Genomic DNA, 6,373 nt, shown 5'->3' on the forward strand with positions numbered 1-6,373 from the left:
GATCAATATATACCATATTTACAAGTATCAATCCATTATTTGAATCCCACCATTTTGAAAGCCTTGTGTGCAGCCACTGAAGTTTGCAAACATCTCACAAACAGTAGGTGGCATTGTTGTACCTTCTAAATGAGTAGAATGAATTGAATATTGCTAAACAGGTAGCAACACATTATTGGACAGCGTTGATGTCTTCTGACATGAAGCAGTTCGATCCTGAATTATGGTTTTAGTATGTACTACTATGAGGCAAAAATTTCAGGTGCAACATTGGGTTGGGATTTTTATAACATTTCTGTTTGTCTAACAAAGGCAGACTCTGCCTGCAAAACCCATGAACGATAGGTTCATTCTCAGACATCTTGCAAAGAAATACAGATTATATATTTTAAGCTCATATTGGAAGCAACGTGGGAATTTTATGCTCTCCCCCGCAGCAGGCTTGGAGGTGGGGAGAGCACATAATCAGGTGGGATGGTGCTGGGGGGATCCCGCCACCTTTCCGCTTCCATCAAAATTAACTCCTGGGCGGTAAGGACTGTGAACGGCCTTCCCACCCCGCCATCAACTGAGGCCCTTAAGTGGGCAATTAATGCCCAATTAAGGACCTGATCCTGTCACTTCCGCAATTAGCCCAGTGGCGGGCAGGCCTGTCACACCACAGGAAGCATGGCAAGAAAAACCATGCAGGTTGCTTGCTAGCTCCGGTAGAGGGGGTGGGGGGGGGCTTCCCTCATTAAAATGTACTTAGTGTCTGAACGAGGGACCCGGCATCAGGAAGAGGGGGGGGGGGGGCTCGTTGAGAGCCACTCTCCCCACCCTTGCTGTTGACCACCTTACAATCCCCTCCCCCACAACCCCCACCCCGTGAGACCACTCCTGCCCTGACCTACCAGCCTCTGATTGGCCGGCAGCTCAGAGGGCAGGACCTCTGTCACCTGGGTCCTTGATCCTGTGGAAGGCCCGCTGTTGTCCAGTGAAGTGCCTAATTGGCCCTTGATTTGGTGGTCCTCCCACAGAAAGGGCGACACAGGGTTCTCAGCGGCACTTTTTCCGGACGTCGAGACCCCTGTCACCCAGATAAAATCCCGGTCCACTTTTACATACTTTATATCTCTATATGCCAAAGCTGTGTTTTAATTTTAGATGCTTCCATTTCATACAAAGTAATTACACTTGCAGAATAATTTAAACATGCTATTCCTTGAAAAATAACTAATCAACCAAAGAAATTTCCAGGTCCCAGGAAATTTTGTTTACGTGAAGAGAACCAGACCAATACTTGAATTGCAATTCAACATCTGTTAGGTTGGGCTTTTGCTTCAGCTAAACTTTTATCTCCAGTTCTGATTGTCATTTTTACAATGGCATCACTGAACAGTTAACATTATTTTCCCACTGTTAAGTACAAAGACTAAAGCAAGCTGGCAACCTAGATTGGGGAGATTTATCATCTTTTAAAAATGAAGAAAAAAACAGATTGTGCATTTCTAATATTCTGAATCATTCAGACAAATAATCTTTCTACAAGAAATGCTGACCTGCTGAGTGGTTCCAGCATTTCTTGTTTTTGTTTCAGATTTCCAGCATCCGCAGTATTTTGCTTTTATTAAATAATCTTTCTAGTAGTGCTATAACTGTGATAAATAAATTGTGACCTTATTAATTTCCACTGTTCATATAATTTAATTTAATATAATTTAATCTCAGGTCTATAAACCACAAGATGCTAAGTCTGGTGGTGATGTTTTGTTGCAATATTTAAAAAAAAACATTTGTTATTCCTTGTATAAGCTTCAGGTTTGCTGAATCTGGTGTTTAGACTTGAGTTACGAAAACAGGCTTATGCAATTAGAAAAAAATGCCATAAATGAACGCAATTTATTACAAATTAAACAAGGACATATTGAAATTAAGTTAAGACAGAACAAAATTCTTCTCCCATTGAGTTGTGAACTTATGTAATAAATTGTTACTGAAGTGAATACAGAAACTGTTGAGGTCAACAAGTAATTAAATTAATTCTTGATTCAGGAGTGAGTGTAGGCTATTGGTTTACATTCACCACAAGGTAGTGATGGGAATGGCTGCAAGTGCAATATTGTATATTGCAAATTAAATATGCGATCCAATTAACCATTTCTTTCCTTATATTCTAATAAGAATGAGCTCAAGGAATTTCACAAAATTAATTACTTTTGAAATGTACTTACTATTGTCATGTAGGTGAACAATGCAATTGTTATACAGCAGCAACATTTCAGAAATAGCAATGCTATGAATGAACTAGCATCTATCCTATGCAAAGTTTGCATCAATGATGTGCTGGAAGGTATCATACAGGAAAGTTTCAGAATGTCTGTCTCAGGCATTTCTGAAACAACTGCAGTGTTCATTTTGTGCAGTTGATATTGCATTATTGGCAAACTCACCTGGGGATCTAGTGTTCTGTACTGAATAGGCTAACTATTGGCCGATGATGATGGTTTCTCCTAAAGTGCAGCATTATGGTTTTGCATGATTAAAGAGAAGATATTGAAGTCCAGGTAACTACAAGCACAGCCATCAAAGGTGGAGCAATTAAAATCAGGGATGCTCAAGAGGCCAGAATTATATGAGTGCAGATATCTCAGAGGTTTGTGGGGCTGAAGGCAATCACAGATATAGGGAAGGGATGAGGCTATGGAAGGATTTGAAAACAAGGATGAGAATTCTAAACCAAGGTGTTGCTTGACCAGGATCCAATGTATGTCAGGAAGAACAGGGGTGATGGGGGAACGGGACTTGGCAGCGGAGTTTTGGATGATCTCAATTTTACAGAGGGTAGAATGTGGGAGACCATCCAGGAGTACATTAGAATAGTCAAGTCGAGAGGTAACAAAGGCATGAATGAGGGTTTCAGCAGAAGGTGAAGTGGAACATGGGTGAAGTCGGGTAACGTTACAGAGGTGGAAATAGGTGATCTTAGTGATGACGCAGATATACCGTCAAAAGCTCATCTCATGGTCAAATATGACACCAAGGTTGCGAATAGACTGGTTTAGTTTCAGGCTATTGCCAGGAAGAGGGCTGGAATCGGAAGCTAGGAAATGGAGTGTGGAGCGGGGACTGAAAACAATGGCTTCAGTTTTCCCAATATTTAATTGGAAGCAATTTCTGCTCATCCAACAGAAATTCCCTTCAAAACTTCCTGTAAAGGAAAGCACTTTTTACAACCTAAATCAAAAGATACAGCCAGACGCCGTACAAATGACTACTGGCAATACCAAGTCATATTCAGCTGGCCTCCGAAACTGGAAACATCAGAGGAATGTAGGATGGCATTAAGAGAGCTTTTGGGCCAACCATCAAGAAGATCGCCCCCCTCAAGTCTAAATCAGGGGACACAATCACTGACCAACTCAAGCAAATGGACCACTAGGTGGAGCACTTCCTAGAACTGTACTCCAGAGAAAATGTTGTCACTGAAACTGCCCTCAATGCAGCCCAGTCTCTGCCAGTCATGGATGAGCCGGACAAACAGCCAACAAAATCGGAACTCAGTGACGCCATTGATTCTCTAGCCAGTGGAAAAGACCCTTGGAAGGACAGCATTACCCCTGAAATAATCAAGAGAGCCAAGCCTGCTATACTCTCAGCACTCCATGAACTGCTTTGCCTGTGCTGGGATGAGGGAGCAATACCACAGGCCATGTGTGATGCCAATATCATCACCCTCTATAAGAACAAGGGTGACCGCGGTGACTGCAACAACTACAATGGAATTTCCCTGCTCAGCATAGTGGGGAAAGTCTTCGCTCGAGTCATTTTAAACAGGCTCCAGAAGCTGGCTGAGCGTGTCTACCCTGAGGCACAGTGTGGCATTCGAGCAGAGAGATCCACCATTGACATGCTGTTCTCCCTTTGCCAGCTACAGGAGAAATGCCGTGAACAACAGATGCCCCTCTACGTTGCTTTCATAGATCTCACCAAAGCCTTTGACCTCGTCAGCAGACGTGGTCTCTTCAGACTACTAGAAAAGATCGGATGTCCACCAAAGTTACTAAGTATCATCACCTAATTCCATGACAATATGAAAGGCACAATTCAGCATAGCGGTGCCTCATCAGACCCCTTTCCCATCCTGAGTGGTGTGAAACAGGGCTGTGTTCTCGCACCTACACTGTTTGGGATCTTCTTCTCCCTGCTGCTCTCACATGCGTTCAAGTCTTCAGAAGAAGGAATTTTTCTCCCCACAAGATCAGGTGGCAGGTTGTTCAACCTTGCCCGTCTTAGAGTGAAGACCAAAGTATGGAATGTCCTCATCAGGGAACTCCTCTCTGCTGACGATGCTGCATTAACATCCCACACAGAAGAGTGGCTGCAGAGACTCATCGACAGGATTGTGGCTGCCTGCAATGAATTTGGCCTAACCATCAGCCTCAGGAAAATGAATATTATGGGACAGGACGTCAGAAATGCTCCATCCATCAATATCAGCGACCACACTCTGGAAGTGGTTCAAGAGTTCACCTACCTATGCTCAACTATCACCAGTAACCTGTCTCTCGATGCAGAAATCAACAAGCGCATGGGAAAGGCGTCCGCTGCTATGTCCAGACTGGCCAAGAGAGTGTGGGAAAATGGCGCACTGACATGGAACACAAAAGTCTGAGTGTATCAAGCCTGTGTCCTCAGTACCTTGCTCTACGGCAGCGAGGCCTGGACAACAGATGTCAGCCAAGAGCGACGTCTCAATTCATTCCATCTTCGCTGCCGCTGGAGAATCCTTGGTATCAGGTGGCAGGACCGTATCTCCAACGCAGAAGTACTCGAGGCAGCCAACATCCCCAGCATATGCACCCTACTGAGCCTGCGGCGCTTGAGTTGGCTTGGCCATGTGAGCCGCATGGAAGATGGCAGGATCCCCAAGGACACATTGTACAGCGAGCTCGTCACTGGTATCAGACCAACCGGCCGTCCATGTCTGCGCTTTAAAGATGTCTGCAAACGTGACATGAAGTCCTGTGACATTGACCAAAAGTGGTGGGAGTCAGTTGCCAGTGATCGCCAGAGCTGGCGGACAGCCATAAAGGCGGGGCTAAAGAGTGGCAAGTCGAAGAGACTTAGCAGTTGGCAGGAAAAAAGACAGAAGCGCAAGGAAAGAGCCAACTGTGTAACTGCCCCGACAACCAATTTTATCTGCAGTGCCTGTGGAAGAGTCTGTCACTTTAGAATTGGCCTTTATAGCCACTCCAGGCGCTGCTTCACAAACCACTGACCACCTCCAGGCGCTTACCCATTGTCTCTCGAGACAAGGAGGCCAAAGAAGAAGATGAAAAGATTGCATTTCCTGGCAGTTTAGAACTTTCTGAACAACATCTGAGATTTCTCGCTGATTTTCTTAGATGCAAATGTGAGCTTTTTATTTGATGATTGTATATGGGCTTCCAATTTGTTATCGAAATTTTGTTAAAATTGATGTTTTGAAGAACAAAATTTGCTTTAATATTGATTCATTGCTACAATTTTAGATGAGAAATAGTACTTTGTGCTGAGCGGAATCTATTACATTTAAACTTAGAAATAGTTTTGCCTGTAGTTGACTCATTGCCCATAATGCTATTATTGAAGTTGAAATTATTCATTCATAACTCCTTCGGGGCTGGAGTTCAGATGATGCAAAAATCAATACCCAACAGCATGCTTCTGTTGCTTTTTTGTTTCTTGAAATTTGGCTGGCACACAGTGGAGGACAATCATTTGTTTGTTAATTAACACCCTCTCTGTCAGAAAGTATTGAAAGTTGTATCTGCAAAGATCTGTTATGTGTTTTAAGCAAGCAAGTCACAATCTGAAATAAAAACAGAAAATGCTGAAAATACTCAGCAGGTCAGGCAGCATTTGTGGAAAGAGAAACTTGTTTTGGGTCGATGACCTTTCCTCCGAACTTCGCTTCTGATGAGCAAAGTGCTTTTCAGAACTTTGTGTAGCGCAGTTTCTATTTCCATCCAAAGCTTACATATGCATCACTTCATTCATCTGAGTTATTAAGTTACAGTGACTTCACTAGTATGAACACAAACATTGTTTTATGGGTCTCTAAGCAGCATCTTCTCTAAAACATTAAAGTAAATTGAATATGCACATGATTTTTTAAAGCTACTGCAGTCCCTGGAGGGAGAAAGCCTTTGCACGGAATGATTCAGTGCACACTTTTTGCTTGATATGAACTTCTATGTCGTATGTGATCACAGAATGTCAAATGATGCATTTAGATGCTGCACATCCAGCCTCATGACAGATGAAGGCGATCAAGTGTTTCTCAAGAATATCAGGGCTTGAATGGTGCATATAAAAAGACATAGGCCGGGATTTTGTCAGTGCTCTGAGA

The sequence above is a fragment of the Heterodontus francisci genome, chromosome 33, assembly GCF_036365525.1.
Source record: "Heterodontus francisci isolate sHetFra1 chromosome 33, sHetFra1.hap1, whole genome shotgun sequence".
Lineage (NCBI taxonomy): Eukaryota > Metazoa > Chordata > Chondrichthyes > Heterodontiformes > Heterodontidae > Heterodontus > Heterodontus francisci.